This window comes from Oryx dammah, unplaced genomic scaffold (genome assembly GCF_014754425.2).
Source record: "Oryx dammah isolate SB20612 unplaced genomic scaffold, SCBI_Odam_1.1 HiC_scaffold_23, whole genome shotgun sequence".
NCBI lineage: Eukaryota > Metazoa > Chordata > Mammalia > Artiodactyla > Bovidae > Oryx > Oryx dammah.
The window spans coordinates 42880036-42901216 of record NW_024070207.1 but is presented as its reverse complement, the minus strand read 5'-3'; the positions used below and the strand labels follow the sequence as shown (position 1 = coordinate 42901216).

General features: G+C 40.2%; 1 protein-coding gene and 1 non-coding gene across 5 annotated transcripts in view; one reads left to right on the top strand and one right to left on the bottom strand.

Moving 5' to 3' along the window:
- FGF13 (fibroblast growth factor 13) overlaps positions 1-21181 on the top strand; it is a 575359-nt gene that overhangs the window by 197986 nt on the left and 356192 nt on the right. The window lies entirely within an intron of this gene.
- Positions 16274-16346, bottom strand: TRNAE-UUC. Its single transcript has one exon. It is a non-coding gene; the product is annotated as a tRNA-Glu (tRNA).

Sequence of the window (21181 nt, the reverse complement as noted above, 5' to 3'; positions counted from 1 at the left end):
AAAAAAAAAAAAAAAAAAAAAAAAAGTCTTCTCCAACACCACAGTTCAAAAGCATCAATTCTCTGCTCTCAGCTTTCTTTATAGTCCGACTCTCACATCCATACATGAACACTGGAAAAACCATAGCCTTGACTAGACGGACCTTTGTTGACAAAGTAATGTCTCTGCTTTTTAATATGCTGTCTAGGTTGGTCATAACTTTCCTTCCAATGAGTAAGTGTCTTTTAATTTCATGGCTGCAATCACCATGGCTTCAGTGGCTTCATGGCTGCAGTGATTTTGGAGCCCAAAATATAAAGTCAGCCACTGTTTCCACTGTTTCCCCATCTATTTCCCATGAAGTGGTGGGACCAGATGCCATGATCTTAGTTTTCTGAATGTTGAGCTTTAAGCCAACTCTTTCACTCTCCTCTTTCACTTTCATGAAGAGGCTCTTTACTTCTTCTTCACTTTCTGCCATAAAGGTGGTGTCATCTGCATATCTGAAGTTATTGATATTTCTCATGGCTATCTTGATTCCAGCTTGTGCTTCCTCCAGCCCAGCATTTCTCATGATGTACTCTGCATATAAGTTAAATAAGCATGGTGACAGTATACAGCCTTGACATACTCCTTTTCCTATTTGGAACCAGTCTGTTGTTCCATGTCCAGTTCTAACTTGCTTCCTGACCTGCATATAGGTTTCTCAAGAGTCAGGTCAGGTGATCTGGGATTCCCATCTCTTTCAGAATTTTCCACAGTTTATTGTGATCCACACAGTCAAAGGCTTTGGCATAGTCAATAAAGCAGAAATAGATGTTTTTCTGGAACGCTTGCTTTTTTGATGATCCAGCAGATGTTGGCAATTTGATCTCTGGTTCCTCTGCTTTTCTAAAACCAGCTTGAGCATCTGGAAGTTCACGGTTCATGTATTCCTAAAGCCTGGATTGGAGAATTTTAAGCATCACTTTACTACCATGTGAGATGAGTGCAATTGTGCAGTAGTTTGAGCATTCTTTGGCGTTGCCTTTCTTTGCGATTGGAATGAAAACTGACATTTTCCAGTCCTGTGGCCACTGCTGAGTTTTCCAAATTTGCTGGCATATTGAGTGCAGCACTTTTCACAGCATCATCTTTCAGGGTTTGAAATAACTCAACTGGAATTCCATCACCTCCACTAGCTTTGTTTGTAATGAGGCTTCCTAAGGCCCACTTGACTTCACATTCCAGGATGTCTGGCTCTAGGTGAGTGATCACACCATCGTGATTATCTGGGTCATGACGATCGTTTTTGTACAGTTCTTCTGTGTATTCTTGCCACCTCTTCTTAATATCATCTGCTTCTGTTAGGTCTCTACCATTTCTGTCCTTTATTGTCCAATGCTGCTGCTAAGTCACTTCAGTTGTGTCCAACTCTGTGCGACTCCATAGACTGCAGCCTACCAGGCTCCTCCGTCCATGGGATTTTTCAGGCAAGAGTACTGGAGTGGGGTGCCATCGCCAAACGTTAGCTATTACTAGAAAGAGCCACAGAGTTAAGAATGCCTGGTTTCAAATGTCCATTCCAAGCTTACTAGTTGGTTCATTTATTTCAGCAAATTATTTACTTTCACCGAGGATTGGCTTCCTTTTCTGCAAAATGGAATTTAATATCTACTTATCCACATTATTGTTCTATGGATTAAGTGAGATAAAAATTTCAACAAAAGTATGTAGAACATATTCTTCTGTTCTTCTGACTTCGTTCACTAATGGATATTTTGCAACGTCTTGTGCTCAGCCCTGGGGGTGGAGAGAAAGATAGACATCCCGTGCTCTCCTGGAAAATAATTATTTAATTAAATAAGCACAAATAGTGAAAATGTTATGAAGGAAACAAACAGTGCCATTATACTGACTAATAGTTGCTTACTTTTAAATGGATCAAGGACAACTTCTTTTAAGAGACGACATCTAAACTGAAATTTGTGTGGAGATCTCAGTGCTGAGAAGGAACTACAAATGGAAAAGCATTCCGGCCAGAGGGAACAGCATGTAGAATGGTGTGGGAAGAGGTTGGCCTGTTCATAACAACTAAAAGAAGCCCAGTGTCCTGAATATTTTGAAAGCATATACCTATACTGTATTTAGAACAGTAATCAAGGGCTGTAAACATCATCAAATATTCTAGAAAGGTCAGGGGAGTAAGGGCAGGCAAGAAGGTTTATAGAAGGTGATCCTGGAAAGCTTTCTGTAGACGTCATTTTAATATTTTTATCAGTTAAGTTTCTTGCAGGGAACAAGTGGTACATCCAAGGGAGTAATTAGAAGATAATTTAATAACAGGACTATTTATTAATATGAAACTGTGGTCAGGACATCAACCCTCATCTAAACCCATGATTGTTTGCAAGGCAGTGGTTTCAAGCTGAGCCTCTGGAGACCAAAGGTTTGTGGGTTTAAAAAAATTTTTTTACAGGAGATGATGGGTTTTCTTCAACCAGAGAAGTTCTGCCTTTATCTATTTTGTAAATATTTAACTTCTGAGTCAGATTTTATACATGCACACACACACACACACACACACACTCAATCTTGGGACAAAAAAAAATGTTTGAAAATACTGGTGGACAGTATTTTCTACCAGTAAAATACTGCACAGTAGAGTTCTCCATGGGTGGGCCAGAGCCTAGTGCTGAAGTACCTTCAGCCACAGTAGAAGATAAGAAGCAGAGACTCTAGGGGTGATCAAGCAGCATGGAACTCAGACAAATGGAGGAGGAACAGACTTTTGGGAGACCCTTGAGGCCTGGCCTTCCAGATTCCAAGCAGAGGGTGGCCTTGAGAAGCAGCAGAATGACATGCATATGACAGCATCTGGAGTGGTATTTGATTTTTAAAGTGGATTATAAGAATTGGAGCTCCATCACCCAGGAGGCTTAATCATATTTGTGAAGCCAAGGTGTTTCTGTTGCATTGGTAAAGGTCAAAATCAATACAGTTCTCAAATCTTCCCCTATTTTACAGGTCCGGTGTGCTGTTATTCCACAGATCACTAGTGAATTTCTCTGTGATCCTTAAGTATTTGCTTGACATAAAAATGACTTTTAAGGTTTACTCACCAGTCCCTTGGCAAACGAAGGACATTTCATATCTCTAGTACTTTAATTATATCATTTGGAATTATTGCACATTGAGCTGTTGCTTTGCCTGGCTGCTGAGAAATGTTCCTGAGTTTCAGAAGGGCTTCTTTTTGGTGGGTAGTGGGTGAATAAACTAATTTTTCTGTCTGCTGCTCTAGAAATGCTCTTCCTGAATGAAGTGAGTACATCAGAGAATGGTGTCCATGAAATACACCTCAAGCCTCCTAAACACACCTTTTAAAAAAATTATTTATTTTTGTGTTGTGACTTCATTGCTGTGCACACTTTTCTCTAGTTGTGGCGAGTGGTGACTCTAGTTGCAGTGCGCAGGTTTCTCATTGTGATGGCTTCTCTTGTTGTGGAGCACAGGCTGTGGGCTGTGCGGGCTTCAGTAGTTGTGGCTCAAAAAAGGCTCAGTAGTTGGGGCTCCTGGGCTCTAGAGCACAGGCTCAGTAGTTGTGGCGCACCAGCTTAGTTACCCTGTGGCATGTGGGATCTTCCCAGACTAGAGATCGAATCTATATCGCCCATGTTGGCAGGTGGATTCTTTATCACTGAGCCACTAAGGAAGCACAGCTTACCTTCTTTGAATCATACTTCAGCATTAGGCTCTGGATTGCCCATGGAGGGTTCTACTGGAACTCGTCAGAAGCCTGTCATCGTATTGATGGGAGGGATTGGTATTGAAAGCACTGTCTGCAGTTTCCCATTCTCTACCCTTTAGAAGAACCCATCCAAGGGAAGATGTTCTCTGTCCTCACTACCAGGAAAGGCTGTGTTTCTCATGAGCAACTAATGTGTTTTCTAATTTATGAGTATTTGGAATTTTGTTATTTGAATGGTCAGATCCACTGAATAATACAACCATAGCTGCATATTAGAAATATTCATGCCTGGTGAGGCATATCCACTCTCAGGCAAGGATAATTTTTCAAAAGCCCCCTTCCCTCCTAGTGATTCCTATGAGCAGCCAAGATTGAGGATCACAATTAAAAATAATTGCTTCTCTGCTTTTGGTGACTGGAACACTCAAGATCCAGTTTGGGACATTTTCTGTCAGCTCTATAGGACTTCATGATATGTAGTGATGAGTGCACTTCCAGTCTAGACTTGACATTAGTGATGTATTGATTTACCTTTCCTCCTAACTTCTTTACCTATTTAAAAAATTAATTTATTTATTTTAATTGGAGGCTAATTACTTTACAATATTGTAGTGGTTTTTGCCAGACATTGACATGAATCAGCCATGGGTGTACATGTGTTCCCCATCCTGAACCCCCCTCCCCCCCCCCCCCCCCCCCCCATCCCTCTGGGTCATCCCAGTGCACTGGCCCTGAGCACTCTGTCTCATGCATGGAACCTGGACTGGCGATCTATTTCACGTATGACAATATGCATGTTTCAAATCATCCCACCCTCACCTTCTCCCATAGAGTCCAAAAGTCTTCTTTGTATCTGTGTCTCTTTTGCTGTCTCACATATAGGGTCATCATTACCATCTTTCTAAATTCCATATATATGCGTTAGTATACTGTAATGCTGATTTTATTTCTGACTTACTTCACTCTGTATAATAGCCTCCAGTTTCATCCACCTCATTAGAATTGATTCAAATGCATTCTTTTTAATAGCTGAGTAATATTCTATTGTGTATACGTAGCACAGCTTTCTTATCCAGTCATCTGCCGATGGACATCTAGGTTGCTTCCATGGCCTAGCTATTGTAAACAGTGCTGTGATGAACATTGGGGTACACATGTCTCTTTCTTTACCTATTTTTATAAATCACATTGCCATTATGTTTTTTGGGGGGCTGTTTTGAGTGAACTTCGAAATGAGGCAGAAGATGTATTGGTAGTGAAGAGATGATGGAAAAACAGGTGCCATACTGTGTTTATAATGGGTCTGTTCACTGCTGAGAGATATTTTCACACATTAGACACCACAAATGCCACTGCACTTGCCATTCTTCGTGCAGATATAACAGAATACATGGTCTTTAGTAATATTATTATAAATCATGCCCATACATCTTTTACTTTTTAACTGAAAAGAGGAACATCAGCAATCTTTTAAAACATTGAAACAAATAAATTTAAGACATATTTTTAATTCCATCTGCTACACATGCACAATATGACAAAAACATTTATTTTTTTCAGAAACCCAATCTCTCCTCAGAGGGCTTTTCTTTAAGCAGAGTAAATATAGGGAGTAGAAAAATCAACAAAACAAACATTTATGAAGAATAAGTCCAGTCTTCAATGGCACTTGAAATTCCACAATTGCCACCCATGCATTATGGCAAGTAAACAATAAGTTATTGGCTTTCGTGCCTTTTCAGTGTACTCCAGAAACCATGACCTACAAGGCCTTCTAAGAATGGGCCCCTGTTTACCTCTTTAGCTCTCAAACCATTAACCCACCCTTTCAACTTTAGTCACAATGTACTTCTTTCAGTTTCTAGAACATTCTCTTGCCTCTGATCCTTCACACTTTCTATTCCATCTGTCAGGATCATATTCTCTTCCTCCTTCCCCCATTCACCTAGCTAACTCCCTTTCATTCTTTGCATGTTTCAACTTAGATGCTTCTTATTAGAAATTCTCCCTGAGGTCCAGACCTGTTTCCTGTTGTAATTAATTTTTCTGTTGGACAATTTCTCCCCTTGAAGGGTGATTACAGCATTAACTTCCTTCTCCCATTCTAGAATATAGGCTCCAGGACACTGTCTGTCACTGCATTTCTAGCACTTACCACAGTGGCTAGCATAGAGTAAGTACTCAGTACGTGGAATTTGCTATGGTGATTATAAAGTGTGTATTTCCATATTTGAAAGGCACTCGGTAAATGTTGATGGTGCTTCTAGGAGTCTTGTTTGGAGCCATGATCATTCAGGGAGAGAAGACGATGCTCTTGCAGTGTGTGGACTCTATAGCTGAACATTCCAGGCCCCTGCTCTATAGACAGTTGTGAGGGGTAATAAGACTTGTAGCAAGGGAGAGAAATCAGCTCTCCTGAGACTAATTTTCGCTTTTAGTTAGCACTTGCTCTATGCAAGGAAAGGTCATATCAGTTGGGAGCTTAACTGTTTCCAAGATGACTGCCTATTTCAGCAACTCGAAAGGGGCTTCTGGAGCTTTGCCTGGGCTGCAGTCATTTTGTCCTGAAGTGGAGCATGCCTGAAATATGACAGTTGAGGTTTAGAAGCACAGGAGTGGGTGACATGAAATGCCTTGTGCATTTATATTGCTTTTTTTTTTTTTTTTTTTGACTGCGCCTCATGGGATATGAAATCTTTGTTCCCCGACCAGGGATCGATCCCACACCCTCTGTAGTGGAAGCATGGAGTCTTAATCCCTGGCCTGCCAGGAAGTTTCCTACCTGGCTTTTTTTTTTTTTTGTCAATAAGATTTTATCTATTCCCCTATGAGAAAGCAGGTGTGTGTATTGGAAAGTGCTTTGAACTTGGAACCAAAATTTCTCGCCTTTCTGTTTCCTAACATGGTTACTTTGGACAAGTTGGTTGATCAGTCTTACCCTTGATTTCCTCGCCTCTAAAATGGGACCTCACAAGGTAATGTAAGCCTCGTGATCTCCAGATAAAATCACCTAGAAGGCGATTACTAAAGGCTTGTTAAATCCAAGTGTCCAAGAAAGATATGCCCCCATTGGGATGAATAAGTTTGAATATTCTGGCTTTTCTTTCTCAAAGTTTGTGCATGAATTTAAGCATTTTTATTGTTACTATTAATATTTATTTACACAGTACCCTGCCTCAAAAAAGATACAGAAAAAGGAGTATCATGTAACTTACGTTTCCAAATAAAATTGATTTGTTTAATAAAGCAGTAGCTGTCAGAAACTCCAATTTTTCTCTGCTTTGATGTAATCCATATGCAAACTGGAAGTTTTCCTACAGAGCTGAGGGGAAAATGGAGACCCACAAATCTCTCCAAATTAGCCCTTGAATATCAACCACATTTCTTTTTGAGCATAATCAGATACTCTGACTCTGGCCTTCTAATTATTTCACCAGGCGGGGAAAGGAGAGCTGACAAATAAGGCCGATTCTTCCTTGGCACCACAAAATTCAAAAAAAGAACAAAAAGCCCATTGAAGTTCTCCTCTGTTCCTTTGAAATGTGTGCTATCTGCCTCCTGAGACTGCAAGGTTATTGAGTGGAGGCAGGAAGGTGGCAGAGAAATGAGTAAAGAAACATCCATCCATCCCCGTTGTCATGACTCCTCCATCATTCAGACCCCAGCAGAGTAGGCAGCAGTGAGCCACAAAGTGCAGACAGAAGCTCCCACCTGCTGCCGCCCATGTATCCAAACTCCTTAGGCTCCTCGCTGGCTTGACTGGTGCCTGCCTTCCTACCTGTGCTTCCTGGTGACCAAGCCAAGTCCTCCTTTGTGGCTCTGAGGGTTCTTCTCTTTCCTTCTTGGATGGTCTTTTATGCATTAACTGGCAGTTCCTAACAACTTCTGGTGTCACCTATCTAGGAACACATAAGAAGCTCATTTGGTAGTTAGATACAACCCAGAGACCTAGCGTTACAGGGAAGTGTAGAAAGAAGTGGGCTCTCAGAGACCACGTTCAGGACTACGCATGCATGCATGCTAAGTTGCTTTAGTTGTGTCCAACTCTCTGTGAGTTGAACCATAGACCTCCAGGCTCCTCCGTCCATGGGATTCTCCAGGCAAGAATTCTGTAGTGAGTTGCCATTTCCTCTTCCAGGGGATCTTCCCAACCCAGAAATCGAACCCGCATCTCTTATGTCTCCTGAATTGGCAGGCGGGTTCTTTACCACTAGCACCACCTGAGAAGCCAGTTCAAAGCTACACTTGGTTTCAAATTCTGCTTCCAAGACCATTGAGGTAAACTCTGGAGAAGTATCAAAGGCTGTAGAGGGAGGAAGTTGGTGGGAGACGGGTGGGACAAAGACAGTGAACGGATAAGACTGTGGGGAACCTATCATTGCTCTGACCAGAGAACGGTCAGAGAAAATGAAATGAAAGGTTTCTTTGTTTGTTTAATCTCTATCCTGTGTTTGACATTAACGTGATATTTCATTTAAAGAAATGAATGGGCAAAATAATTGGGGGGGGGAAGCATTGGCTCAGCCCTGTAGGGACCTGTTGATCATGGATGGTATCATTTTGTACCTGCTCTGCTTGCACAGATGCATTTTGTATCTCTCCAAGTGGAATGTGAGCTTGTGAAGACCAGGGTCCCTATTTGCTGTTTTAATGATTAGACAGCTCATTAGCTTCCACTGGACACAGCTCTGCTTTCTTTATAGATTGGTTGCTCCTAAATTTTTTTCAGTCGTCTTTTTTCGAGAATCTGATCAAAGATGTAGATCCGCTGCCATGAAAATTGGTTGTAAACAGGACAATTTACATATTGTTCCAAGGAATTATGGTGCTGCTAAAACCTAGCCATGCCTTCTGAGACTAAGAATCCCTGCAGGAAAGACTTCTCTTGATGGACCGCACAAACTGTTGGGGTAAATGTACACTAAAGAAGCATGGCTCTGTCCCCCTGATCATTAGAAATGCCCCATATTGGAAAGAGCCATTTCCAGAGAGAATGGTTGCTTCATTATTTCACAAGTAGAGATGCTGGCTGGCCAGAGGGGTGGAGTAGCATAGTGAAAGAAAGCATCAGACTTGGCATCAGGCAGATTTGGCTTTAGATCCTTTTGTTGCTGATTCCTATGTATTTCCTTGGGCACATCAGTCAATTGATCTGAGCCTCAGTTTACTTATCTGTAAAATAGGAATAATGCTACTGCCTACTTTATAATGACCTCATGGGGTTGTAGTGAGCAGTTGTGAGAAATAAGGCATGCAGATTATTTTTCATGGTATAGAGTAGTTGGTCAGAAGGTCAGCTTCCTAAAACTTACTGGGGAAAGCACACCTGCCCTGTGTGTTGGGTTGGGTGTTCTCTCAGGTCCCTTGTGATTCTGGTTTATCTCTTCCACTGTTTTTGTTGAATAATCCAGTAACTGTTATCTTCTTGCTTTGGATTTACCCTCAAGCAGGCTTTGTGACTAGAATCTTGAGCAAGGATTGCTTTTCACCTCAAAGGTCAGCAGCTTTACAAAATGTCTTTAAACTACCTTCAGCTTCTTTGAAGAGATTTGTACATCTTTATTATAAAGTGGCTCTGTGTATCCCTTAGTGAGGTGAGGAGGCTTTAACCAAAACTTCTGACACGTACTCTGTAGCTAGATGATCTCAAGAAACACACATTTATGAGGAGATAGTGAAAGCTTTGAGTTTGTGATCTAGTTTGGCTTTAGACCTTTAAAGAAGTCAGCCGAGCACTGTTCCAAAAACTTGCTCTTCCAAATGGATACCTTTGACATGCTTCTATCAGCTGGTTTCCAAAGATGGCATCCAAATGAACAATACTTCCGTGTACGTAGGCCCTCTGTTTGAACCAGGGCTGGCCTTTTCTCATTAGAATGTGGTGGGAGTGACACTGATGACCCTGTAGACTATATCATAAGAAGCTTTGGAGCAACATTGGTCTGAATCTCTTGGAATGCTCATCCTGCTAGAAGCCACATTCCAGGTAAGAAATCCATCTGAACTAGTTTTTCATGCGAGCTTAGATGTTCAGAGTCCACATGAAGAGAGAAATGTTTGACCAGCCACCAGTTGCTCCAAACATCCCAGCTGAGGGTGTGTGACCTGTTAGTGAAAAAGCCTTCTTGGACATCCAGCCCAGGTGAAACTTTGGAGGACATCAACCTCCATCTGACTGTAGCTGCCAGAGAGACCCCAAGTAAGAACTGTTCACTTAGCCAAATCAATCTACAGAGCTATGAGATTAATAAATTGTTTGGAGACACTAGTTTGTGTTTTTATTTTTTAACTTTTATTGGAGTATAGTTGCTTTATAATGTTGGCTTAGTTTCTGCTGCACAGCAAAGTGAATCAATTATAGGTGTATATATATCCCCTCCTTTTTAAATTTCCTTCCCATTTAGGTTACTACAGAGCATTGAATAGAGTTCCCTGAACTCTACATTAGGTTCTCATTAGTTATCTATTCTATACCCAGTAGTGTATATATGTCAATCTCAATTTCCCAATTCATCCTACACCCTCCCCTGCTTGGTAACCATAAGCTTTTTCTCTACATTTGTAAATCTTATTTTTTTTTTGACAATAAGTTCATTTGTACCATTTTTCTAGATTCCACATATTAGCAATGTTATACAGTATTTGTTTTTCTCTTTCTGACTTACTTCACTCTGTATGACAGTCTCTAGGTCCATCCTCATCTCTGCAAATGGCATTATTTCATTACTATTGATGTCTGAGTAATACTCCATTGTATATGTGTACCACATCTTCATTCATTCTTCTATTGATGGACATTTACATTGAATATGTGCAGCTGCCAGCAGAGTATCTAATCAGATTATCTAGTAGTGGGAGAATCTAGTACCATTATTGCAGGACCTGTGGCTTCCTAGTAAGAGGGTCCATGTTGGTTGCTATTGATTCAAGTTGATGAGCCTTAACCCTCATCTAGAAAGTCACTTGTCATTGGGTTAAGACCACTGGGGCAAGAATACAACTTATATCTCTCCCACTGGACTCCTTGGTGTTCAAATTCATCCCTTCTTTCTTATTTGTAAGACAAGTTCTATAGAGGATTTTGTGCGATTGTTTCCCCAATTTCTTGCCAGGATGACCTTATGCACTCTTCAAAACTAGAGTTGGCAGAGTAGAGCCCACAGGGATACCACTAACTATTTTTGTAAGTAAAGTTGTATTGAAACTTGCCCATTTATTTATATATAGTCTTTTGCTGGTTTTTCACTAGGATGGAAGAGTTGAATAGTTGTGACAGATGGTATGGTGTGCAAAGCCAGAAATATTTACTATCTGACCTTTACCGAAAAAGTTTCCATAACCCTTTGCCAATCCTTTGTCAACCCTTGTCTAATTGAGCTAATTGGTTGATGGTATTTAAGATTATGGGCTGCCGTCTATGGGATCGCACAGAGTCGGACATGACTGAAGCGACTTAGCAGCAGCAGCAGTATTATATGTAGACTGAATCTGACAACCTGACTTCATGATGATTTCCTTCTAATATAATCTTTTCTGTGGACCACTAAGCAGGTAAATTCAGCCTCAGCTAATGTGTATTACCCTATGAGGTGTATATTTTGTCTCCAGTTTACAGATCAGGAAATTGCTGATTTGGAAAGAAAGGATAATTTAATTAAAGTCATATAACTGCTAACACTACAAACAAAGCTAGTGGAGGTGATGGAATTCCAGTTGAGCTATTTCAGATCCTAAAAGATGATGCTGTGAAAGTGCTGCAGTCAATATGTCAGCAAATTGGAAAACTCAACAGTGGCCACAGGACTGGAAAATGTCAGTTTTTATTCCAATGCCTAAGAAAGGCAGTGGCAAAGAATGCCCAAACTACCGCACAGTTGCACTCATCTCATATGCTAGTAAAGTAATGCTCAAAATTCTCCAAGGCGGGCTTCAACAGTACGTGAACTGTGAACTTCCAGTTGTTCAAGCTGGTTTTAGAAAAGGCAGAGGAACCAGACATCAAATTGCCAACATCCGCTGGATCATTGAAACAGCAAGAGAGTTCCAGAAAAACATATATTTCTGCTTTATTGATGATGCTAAAGCCATTGACTGTGTGAATCACAACAAACTGTGGAAAATTCTGAGAGATGGGATTACCAGACCACCTGACCTGCCTCTTGAGAAACCTGTATGCAGGTCAGGAAGCAACAGTTAGAACTGGACATGGAACAACAGACTGGTTCCAAATAGGAAAAGGAGTACATCAAGGCTGTATATTGTCACCCTGCTTATTTAACTTCTATGCAGAGTACATCATGAGAAACCCTGGGCTGAATGAAGCACAAGCTGGAATCAAGATTGCCAGGAGAAATATCAATAACCTCAGATATGCAGATGACAACACCCTTATGACAGAAATTGAAGAAGAAATAAAGAGCCTCTTGATGAAAGTGAAAGAGGATAATGAAAAAGTTGGCTTAAAGCTCAACATTCAGAAAACTAAGATCATCACATCTGGTCCCATCACTTCATGGCAAATAGATGGGAAAACAGTTGCAGACTTTATTTTTTGGGGGCTCCAAATTCGCTGCAGATGGTCGTTGCAGTCATGAAATTAAAAGACGCTAACTCCTTGGAAGGAAAGCTATGACCAACCTAGACAGCATATTAAAAAGCCGAGATATTACTTTGTCAACAAAGGTCCATTGAGTCAAATCTATGGTTTTTCCAGTAGTCATGTATGGATGTGAGTGTTGGGTGATAAAGAAAGCTGAGTTCTGAAGAATTGATGCTTTTGAACTGTGGTGTTGGAGAAGACTCTTGAGAGTCCCTTGGACTACAAGGAGATCCAACCAGTCAATCTTAAAGGAGATCAGTCCTGGGTGTTCATTGGAAGGACTGATGTTGAAGCTGAAACTCCAATGCTTTGGCCACCTGATACGAAGTACTGACTCATTTGAAAAGACCCTGATGCTGGAAACAATTGAGGGCAGGAGAAGAAGGGGATGACAGAGGATGAGCTGGCTGGATGGCATCACCGACTCAATGGACATGAGTTTGAGTAAACTCCAGGAGTTGGTGATGGACAGGGAGGCCTGGCGTGCTGCGGTTCATGGGGTCACAAAGAGTCAGACACAACTGAGCAACTGAACTGAATTGAACTGCTAACATGATTGAACTAGGATATGAACCCAGTCCACAGGCTCCAATAATGGTTTTTTTCTTCTACACCAGTGCTTTCCAAATTTTTATGTGTGCGCGCATGCACATGCGTGCGTGCTTATGTGTTTGGCAGCAGAACCTTCTTTTATGCAAAAAATGCCTTCTAATTGCCTGATGTATATAAAACAGGTTAAAACAGAACTTCTTTGGTCAAAGTACTCCACGATCACACCCCTCCTCCTTGTAGCATACACACATACAAGCATATACACACTTCAGTCTTAACCTCAACATAGCATGGACGTTCTCAGGACCTGTAGCAAGAGATAGAATGGCATAAGATTTGGGCCATCATCATTCTGTCTTTGTCTTTCTCATAGCACAGATGTCTGATTGCTCTTTTGCCTCAATGTCAGGGATTCCCAAGGCATTCTGTAGAATTGCAAACAAAAAAATTTCAAGGATTGCTATATTTAGTTATATGACTGCTTTAACCACTGCCAGGCTTCCAATCTCTCTAGCCAATCAAAAGTAAATTGAGTACAATTATTTTTTTTAAATCTTATTTTTATCTTGGTATATCCATATGATGGAGTTTTATGTATAATATTAAAATTACATTTATAAAACTGTTTTGTGATATGGAATCTATAGGATAATGCAGGTCAAAATAGCTCTGTATACATTGTGATCTCAGCTCTGAATGACGTCTTTGATTGGCAATATGTGTATGAACTCACTCACCCTAGTCAAATAACCTCTGAGTAGAGGGGTTCTCTATGATGATTATCGTCTGCGTTTCATCCATTCTTTCGAAAGCATGTAGAAACAAGTCAATTTGCCCCAAATAAATGTATCTGCATGTACTGTGTGATGACAGTTTCTGATGTTGTTTCAAAAACTGAAAAAGAAATAACTGGCCTGGAATAGATTTCCATGTTGATTTCCGAGGTTTTCCTCTCTGTGTCCTGCATTGTCCTTTCACTCCTTGTCTGTCTGCATTCTTACGCCTCTTTATTTACAGTGACATTAAAGAAAGGGTACAAAAGGCCCTTGGCCTTTTGTTTAGCATGTTTAAAGATGTATCTCTCTTTATGGCTGTCAGTATTGAGTGAAAACTTGACTTGAAATAAACCTGTTCTTATTTTGAACAAAAGAAGCACAGATGTTAATTGGCATCCTGTGTTTTAAATGTCATCATCAGTGTGTTCCTTTGGATTGTAAACTGAATCCATGCAGCAACCACAAAGTGTGAGTGAAATTATATTTAGGCAGATAAAGAGCTTGAGACACTTACAAATGAGTCTTTAGGACTCAATGAAAGATAATATGTGTGACACACTATTTTCCTTTGGACTGAAAGTTTCCTACATCACACTGTGTGTTTAGTATGTAGGGAAGTTTTTAAACATATTTTTAGGAAAATGTAAAAGAAAAAGTTGTATCCTATTATGGGGAAGTGCTATATATATGCCACTCTCGAATTAAGAAAGATCACTGTCTTGTAAAAATTTCTGTATTGGTTAGATTATAGTGTCAGTACATTTTATAAGGTCTAAGGAAACTTACATAAGAACAGATATTTTCCCAATACAATCAAATGCCACTTTGAATAAGGGGCATGGTAGAAGAGATGCAATAGATATGTGTAATGTGTGCTAAATTCGTGATTGCCTTGGGCACTGCTAAAGCCACACTGGGTAATTTCACTTGACAGCCAAAAAAGAGGAGCTAAAGAAATGTGGCAGTTTCACCTCCTGTGTCTATTCACAAACTCCCATGGTGACCTCATTAATCTGGGGGGAGGGGGGCAGAGCTTTCAAAGACTGACTGCATAATGCCAGAATAACTGCTTGCAAAAATCAAATTCCAGTCCATCTGCCACTGGTTTTCTTGATGCTGGTGTTTGGCAGCTTTTGAAATGGGTGGGCCGAGGTATGCTGGGTCATAGCTGGGGGAGGAGAATGTTGACAGCATACTGGTTGGAGCAGCAGCAAATGTGTTCCGTGCCTGCCTTGCCTGCCATCCAGGGCAGCTCAGACTCCAGCTTTCCCAGCTTTCTGCTGCTACTGGTTCTCATCATGGTGCTGACAGGAATCATGGAGAGAAGACTGGAAGCGCACTGGGCCTCCCACCAGAGATGGTGGCCTGCCGTGTCAGCACATGCATACTTGGTTACATAGGCTAGAGGATCATAATCCCTGGACTTGATCTGAGTACCCCAGACAATTTGTTGGACTGACTGATGCTTTACTTGCCTTTACTAACTTTGTGTTTTTGCAACCAACGAATCGTTTACTGCCCAAGGTCACTCACTTACTCTAGGTGTGGATTCAGCAAACATGTCTCATGCCACTTGCTGTGTACTGGATATGGTTCTGGTCTCTCCTGCCCCTTTATCTCATTTAATCCTCATTACATTTTGAGGGTAATGTTAGTATTCTCATTTTTAAATGATTAAACCAGGACCTTTTGTGCTAACCCATGCTACGGTTCTCCTCACTTTAGGGGGAAATATACTAATGTTTTTATATGTAATATTATATCATGTAATGTGAGATAAAGATGATAAAGCCATCCTCTTTCAAAAGATATATCTCCTCGCTAAAAATTTACATTTGGCATTGACAGTTACAACAAGGACATACTGGTGAAGTGGTGTGAGGGCTGGGAAGTTGTGGTGGTGGGCATTGAAATCCAATGAGTCCCATCTAGTCTACACGTGTTGATGCTGGACCGTATTGGGTCCAGTCCTGAATCCCATGGCAGACATTACAAGGAGGCCATGAGTCAGATAGGTGCAGGCAGAACTAGAATGCATTGTCATGGACACCAAAGGAGGAGGAAGTGTTTCCACCATGGTCTTTCTGCCACCACTCCAAATTCCAAACTCTAATCCAGTATTACAACCTTGCATGAAAATGGAGCAAATGTTTCAACACTGTTATGTACAAGAGATCTAGAAAGAGAAAGCTTGCAAAGAGCCCAAGGATTTTACATTTGGAAGTTAGTGCTGACCTTCCCAAGGGCCCCTTCTATGAAGTGGGAAGAGCAAGATGCAGATATGAGGGATCAGTGGAAAATGAAGGAAAGGAATATCATGAATAGTTTCGGACTTCTAGTGGTTTTGTTGGGTCAGGAAGGGGAGAAGGGACTAGTTTCTTGGGGACACATCCTAACAGAAGGGTACTTTTGAAAATTGTAAGCTATGAAAAGACTCCAGCATAACTGGAGTATGAAAGGAAAAGGTCTACATGGAGAGGATGGTTTAGATATAGAATGAAACTTGAATGCCAGTGTCTGAGAGATGACAGGAGAGGGTATGGAGCAAGGCCCAGGGGAAGGATTGCCCTTAAACTGGATGATGGTCCTTACAGTCTTCATGGTTTTTGGGGATGAGTCATGTGGCACACGAGGTTTTAGTTCCCTGCCTGGGGATCAAACCCAGGCCATTGGCAATGAAAGCACCGAGTCCTAACCACTGAACCAGCAGGGAATTCCCACCAGTTCTCATTTTTGAGGGAAAAAAATGAGGAAGGATGTGATTTGTGAATGTTTATGTTGGAGCTGGAAAAAATGAAGAAAATTATAGCCAAAAACCTCAGCTGTGTTAGTGAAGCAGGGGGCAAGCCAGAGATTGAGATTGGAAGGTAGCAGTAGCTTTTGAGCAAGGTAGTGAAGGCTTAACATGGTCGTTGGGGAAGACAGAGTATGGACTGAATAAAAGTATAAAGGGGGTGTTTCTGAAACTCCAGCAGAGGTTGGAGATCATGAGTTTGTAATGTTGCCAAACTGCCCAGTTTGCATGACTTTCTCTTGCTTAGTGAATCAGCAAGGGTAGATTGTAATATTGGGTTAGGGTTTGGAATTTGGAGTGGTGGCAGAAGGACCATGAGGGAAAGAATCTGAGGGGGCTGGAGGGCAAGTAGCTTCAATTTTTAGCCATCAGATCCAGGCCGGGTAGGGATGGAAGTGAAGAGATAAGTCTGTGGCTGCAAAGGCAATGCAGATCTCTAAAGGATGATGTCAGGACTTACAGTAGTGGAGGAGGCAGTAAACCATAAACTAAAATCATCTTGAATAGGTCATGAATGGGGAAAGTTATTAGGAGGCATAAAGAGGTAGATAGCTAAGAGGCAAGCATTTAAGAGACCAGAGGTTTTATATGAGAATTCAAGAATAATGAGCATGGTGTTGGGTTAGTAAATAACAGGTTCAGATCTCCATTATTCCCACTTTGTGAAATATGAAGAGTAACCAGTCTTCACTCAAAAGTCTGCTGGGAAGGCAGTGTCATCAGAAGATAGGGTTCAATAAAAGTAGGAGCTGGAGGAGCATTCTGTCAAGGTTCAGCAAATAACCCAATTTCTCTTTTCATGGAATCAGAACACACAATGATGGACAAGGGCAGCAGTGGAAGCTTGAAGCAGAGAGAAGCACCACAGTGGGGTGAGAATGAGACTGCAAATGATGTGTATGGGATGGAAGAGCCATTGAGATTGGCGCTGGCCTCAGGTTGGTGCCTGAAGCCAATGAGAAGCTTTATGGCACTTCTTTCAGCCCTTTGAGTTGTAGAGAAGTGAGTCATGAGTGAGAGGTCTTGGTGTCCAAAGTTTGAGGTTAGATAAGGACCCCAAATTTGAGAGCTTAGTACTTTGTCAATATGTCTTACCAGTCTAACAGTTTGCTTCAATACAGATTCATCTTTGATGATTGATATCTTAAGGACACTATTCATTCCTTAATACTCTTATCTTCTGCTTTCTTTTAATACATTTTGTTCATTTGTTTGTGCCCCTGCCTTATTTCAGGGAGGCTGTAAGGCAGGTAATTCAGTATTGTTGGTTTCCTTGTGAGAAGCATCAATGAAGTTGACTGGGAATGTACTTTAGTTAATTTGGGAAAGCTTTTGAGGGGGTCAGTCTGCCCTTTTCCCATCTAATTTTTGGATATTCTGTGACCTGAAAATATCCCCATAAGCATAGGAAGTGAATGTAATATTCAAATTATTAACTTTGCAATAGTGCTTATAAAATGGCTTCCAGAGAAATTTCTGGTTCAAAAGATGTTGGGGGCAGTAAGTGTGAATTTCACTGAGTACTGCTTTTGTACTTCTTAGTGGTATGCGTGTATGATGGTTTTCTGTGGGTTCACTGATATCATCATGGACAGTTGAGCCAGCCCATCAGGGAAGACAAGATCTTTTTTCTTTGTGATACTAAGCCGAACATGTTTAAAACCAGTAGAAACATTTAGAAACTCTTCAGAAGTCTTAGAACTACCTCACTGGGATAGATGCAGGTAAAAGATTAAGTTCTTTTTCTTGATTATGAAAGTAGCACATATTCATTGTAAAAAAATATTAAAAACAAAGAATATTGTAAAACAAAGAAAAAAATCTTGTGTAACTCACCAGCTAGAGATATTCATTGTTAACATTTTCATACATATTATTCAGTCATTTTTATTTCTGTATCCTTTTTAGTAAAAATCAGATCATTGTTACATATTTTACGTTGTTTTTCCTTTATTGTCTTATGATCATGATCAGATGTCATGGAAACTTTTTGACAAAATGGCATTCAATGTAGTATTCCATTGGTTTACTGTATTTATTTAACTTGTTGCATCATGCTATTTACCTGGATTTTGTTTGTCTATTTGTAGTTATAAATCATGTAGGTATGAACATCCTATGGAAGAAATAATTCTTGCACACATTCATGATTACTTAAATACATTCTTAGAAATATAATGGCTAGATTAAAGTGAATCCCTCCTCCCTCCTTCCTTCTTCTGTCTCCCTCCTCCTATCTTCTTTCTTTTTCTTCCTGTTGTCCTTCCTTTCATCCTTTTTTTTTTAAATGTTACAGTTTGCACTTGAGAACTAATTTATCCTTGTGATTTTGGGGTGGTGGATTTGTTATCAGATATATGTTACTGATTTAAACCAGAGGTTAACAAATTCCATCCAACGGGTCAAATCCAGCTTGCTTCCTGTTTTTATATGACTTAAAGATGCTCCTTGATTAGGGAGAATGATTCCCATAATCTAAGAATACTTCTAATTTTTAATTATTTTTTTAACCCCCCCTCCCACCTCCCTCCCCATACCATCTCTCTGGGTCACCCCAGTGCACCAGCCCCAAGCATCCTGTATCCTGCATTGAACCTAGACTGGCAATTCGTTTCTTACATGATATTATACATGTTTCAATGCCATTCTCCAAGAATGATGTCCTGTGATATATGAAAATTATATGAAATTTAGATTTCATTGTCCATTAAGAAAGTTTGGAGTATAGCCAACGTCTATTTGTTTATACATTGTATGTGGCTCCTTTCATGCATATACTGTGGATGAGTTGGTTGGTTGCAACTAAGACTATATGACCCCCCATGCTTGAAATATTGATGATCAGGTCTTTTGTATGGAAAGGTTAATGATCCCTGATTCAGGTCAGAGGATTTTATAAAGCAGTTATAGGTAATCAACCAATCCTTTATTTTAACTCCAGAATAATTTGTTTATATGCTCCATTTACATTGTAAATCTGTGCCCCTGTTTCTTCATTTGTAAAATCAGGATAATAATAATGACAATCTCATGCAGGTTTTGTAGAGAATGATTTAATACATTTGAAATGCTTGGAATAATGCCTGACTTAGAACTGATAAGCACTGTCACATGAGAGTTTGCAGAGTGTTCCATTGGAGGGTGTGCCATTTATTTCCAAGGAAAGAAGTCCAAGATTGCTTTTGGTGAATTTCATGTCTGTTCCACACTTTTGTGCCTTCTGAGATCATTGCTTTTGCTCTCTCATGTGGCTGGGGTGGGAATTGTTCTCCCTGAGTCAGCATCTTTGGGTTGCTGGCCTTGGTAGAGATAATTTAGGTGGTTGAATGGGGTTGGATATGTTTCACCACTGCTAGAAAGTCAGCATTGGCAGTGTGGGAATTACAAATGTGCATACAATCAGTGATTTATAGAAAATGAGGACAGTGAATGAAATGATAAGAACTGATTTGGATAAAGAGTATATCAAGAAAGAGAAGAGGTGCTTGACAGTGGAGGCAGACAAAAGGGGAATTATTGGAATGTGCTGAGTTTAAACTTTAGCTTGGTTTAGGACAATCATTTTTAAAATGGTTGTGTACTGTGAGCATCAAAAAAGAATGCAGCAAAAAATATATGGAAACTAGACCAAGTGGGCTTCCCTGGTGGCGCTAGTGGTAAAGAATCCGCCTGCAATGCAGGAGACTTAAGAGACACAGGTTAGATCCTTGGGTGGGGAATATCCCCTGGAGAAGGAAATGGCAACCAACTCCAGTATTGTCACCTTTAAAATCCCATGGACAGAGGAGCCTGGTGAGCTACAGTCTGTGGAGTCACAAAGAGTTGGACACAATTGAAGAGACTGAGCATGAGACTTTATAAGTACATTGTGGTGAGAAATGACTTCAGAACCCAGGGTTGCCATTTAACCAAAGTTTGGTTATTATCCTTTTTATATAACTTGTTAGGTCCATTCTGCCTTCTTTCCATATCTATCTATCTATCTATATATTTTTTTAACTTCTCTCCCATCTTAGAGTCTTTCCTACTAAGACTAATTCATTGATCTTGCTTCCCATTCCTCCTCTTGCTCCAGTCTCATCCCTGCATTGGAAATCTTTCACTTTCTCCATCAATTATCTCCACTATGTCTCTTCATCTTCAGACATTCCATGTGATATTTTCTACAGAATCTTTATCACAGGGTCTTCTTTGGTATTTGGAGGAATACAGGTAGGAATTCTAACATGGGTGAAAGAGACCACTCACTGCTGTCTGCTAACACAATCAATTTTCAATTATCCAGATCAATGAAATACAAAGTTAATATGGTGACTATTTTTTAAAGTATTCACCTTTTAAGTACATATCATGCTTACTCTGTAAACATATTTTAAATACTGTTAAATTTTTTTTGGATCTGTGAATTATTTAAATTGCTATTTCAATTTCCAAACACACAAGTCTCTCTCCCTCTCCCTTTCTTTTTTACCATTTTTTTTTGGTTGGATCTTGGGATTTTGAAAGGAGCTTGTTTTCTTTTTTAAAGCATTTCTTTGGAGTTTTCGAGAGTTGCTTTATAGCTAGTTTGTGATCAGATTTCCTTAACGTCCTAATGTGCTTGAGAGGAATGTGTATTCTCTAATCATTGAGTGTAGGTCTGTATTCAGTTCAGTTAGATCAAGCTTGTTAATTATGTGGTTAAAATCTTCTATTACTGTATTAATTTTTTGCCTGATAGATCTGTCACTTTCTGAGAGATGTTTGTTAAAACT